The sequence below is a fragment of the Schistocerca cancellata genome, chromosome 3 (assembly GCF_023864275.1).
Source record: "Schistocerca cancellata isolate TAMUIC-IGC-003103 chromosome 3, iqSchCanc2.1, whole genome shotgun sequence".
Lineage (NCBI taxonomy): Eukaryota > Metazoa > Arthropoda > Insecta > Orthoptera > Acrididae > Schistocerca > Schistocerca cancellata.
The window spans coordinates 805,999,328-806,002,064 of NC_064628.1; positions in this window are offsets into that span (position 1 = coordinate 805,999,328).

A 2,737-nucleotide genomic window follows, 5' to 3' on the forward strand; every position below is an offset into this window, starting at 1 on the left:
AGAAATTACGGCCATAGTTTCCCCTTGCTTTCAGCCGTTCGCAGTACCAGCACAGCAAGGCCGTTTTGGTTATTGTTACAAGACCAGGTAAGTCAATCATCCAGACTGTTGCCCCTGCAACTACTGAAAAGGCTGCTGCCCCTCTTCAGGAACCACACGTTTGTCTGGCCTCTCAACAGATACCCCTCCATTGTGGTTGTACCTATGGTACAGCTATCTGTATCGCTGCAGCACACAAGCCTCCCCACCAACGGCAAGGTCCATGGTTCATGGGGGGGTTTCCTCTCCCTATAGCTAGGAATACTGGTTTTCCAGGCCTGTTCTATCCTGTCGCTGATGTTCCACAAAGAGCTCCATCCATTCCAGGTGCTCTGCTTTTGTAGGTATTGAGTCGACAGTAATATACTGTTTCAGGTATGCAGAAATCAATCCTGAGCCAAAATCTAGAAGGTCTCTCTCTATGTGTCTTGTAACTTTTCCTCTGTCTTTAACCAACCTCTTCCTGATGCCTCTAGATAAGAGCCTGATACATTTGAGAATGTAGTGGTGATCTAACAAACAGTGAAGAAGAAACACATGGCTTATGCATGATGGAGCTCCCGACAGAAGACATTTAAAACATTTTATGTATATCACTTGTGTTATCAATTCTGAAGTATTGTTCAAGTGTTTGGAGTCTATACTAACAAGGTATTGGAAAGAGAGAAATGATCATAGCAAATAAACATACACTCCTAAGGCTACAAGCTTCTGAACTTAAACATGCTATAATGTTAAAGGAGTGTGATTTCCTGTATATTACTTCGTGGAATGCAATACTGTTCGTACTCCAACGCAGGACACATATTTCCAACTCCCGAAATACATTCAACTGTAGGTTATCCATCCCACTCACTATTGTGACAAACTTTATGATGATAAAACCACTACCTTCTACATAAAAGCAAAAGAAATACATTTTTGTGGTACATACACTATATAGGTTCCTAGAGGTGTATAGCGCCCACTATTCACATCTGTTTGTGGGAAATCATGCTATACTGACATCAGTCCTATTAAATGAATGTCAGTAAAGGAAAATTCATGAAACAACGACATGTTTTAAGAAAATAGACAAATGCATGGCACCACGCGGGATTAGCCGAGTGGTCTAGGGCGCTGCAGTGTTGGACTGTGCGGCTGGTCCCTGCAGAGCTTCGAGTCCTCCCTTGGACATGGGTGTGTGTGTTTGTCCTTAGGATAATTTAGGTTAAGTAGTGTGTAAGCTAAGGGACTGGTGACCTTAGCAGTTAAGTCGCATAAGATTTCACTCACATTTGAACATTTTTGAACAAATGCATGACAGCTTTGTTTGATATGTGAAAATACACACCATGCTGCACTTACTGTATTAACAGAGCACAGTCTCTTCCACACACAACGACTGTTAAGCAAATGTATACACAGGATTGCAGTACATCACAAACCCTTGTCACTGACATAGAATCGCAGCATGAATGATATCGAAGACTCGATTTATATCCAAAATTGTGAACTTCATGTGCATTTTTATTTGTATAGAGAAGGGTGCCAGAACAGGTTTTCCATCGGTTTGGTGGACATGATTCATCACACATGTGTTGGTAGTCCAATGCCAGTTGTGGTATGGGGAGGTTTTCTTTTAACAGTTGCAGGTAGATGGCGCTCTATGTGACACCCAGAACACACAATTTTGCATGAGTCAAACGTAGGTTACACCACAAAAATGATGCAGCCCAAGGGAACCACCGACAAACTGGTTAAATGTGCGATAAATGATCTATCACAACATCTCCCTCTCTCTAGAATGCATCATCTGTCTACCTTGTTACAAAACCTCTCAACCACTTCCACTTACTGTATCGACTTCTATCATCCTTTGACGCAGATCTATGTCACTTTGGAGGTAGATGACTCTTTTTTCTAAGAAAGCATCCAAAACAGCAGTCAGCTTGCTTGTATTCCTATTATCTCAGTATACACATTGCACAATGTTGTTAAAAAGCATGCAACAACTGTTCTATAAGGTATTTGTTAGCTGACACCTCATGACTGTGATTGGTAGAGAGTACAGAGAAGCACTGTAAACACTGTTTGTTAGAATTTAAAGCAATTAAACAATCTTGCACGGGATTAATAATGTGAACAATTCTGTAATTGTATATTGCAGTCCTCAAGTTGGTAATACAATGCCCTTTAGCTAAGGACAATGTAAAGTTTATTGTAGTCACACGCCCAGAAACTTTATAAAAATCTATTGGGTGGCTGTTGATAGCTTTGGATTTGCACCTGGGCTTGTGATTCAACATTTATAAGTTTATTGCTCTACATTTGGTAGTCATCCACTTCAAAAAGTCTACTCCAGCCATCTTATCGCTGTCTACTAACAGTTACTGTTTTCCTGGTTCCAAGTTCTTCCATGTCGACTTTATCTTATATTAAACTTGATGGCATACACTCCTACCCATTCACAAGAAATTTCCTTCACCAAGTAGACATCTAAGTACTCTCTCATTCTCCCTGAATTTTTTCCACTTTTTGTCACATTTTCCATCAATTTACAAATTGTCATAATTGTATGCCTTTTTTCTGCATTTTTTTCAATATGTATATACCCATATTGCTAAATAGCCAGGTGTATCTCGATTTTATATGGGTAATATTCGTCAGTCTACTAAAAATCCTGAGAATTTTCCGCTTTTATGATGATCTACATGCT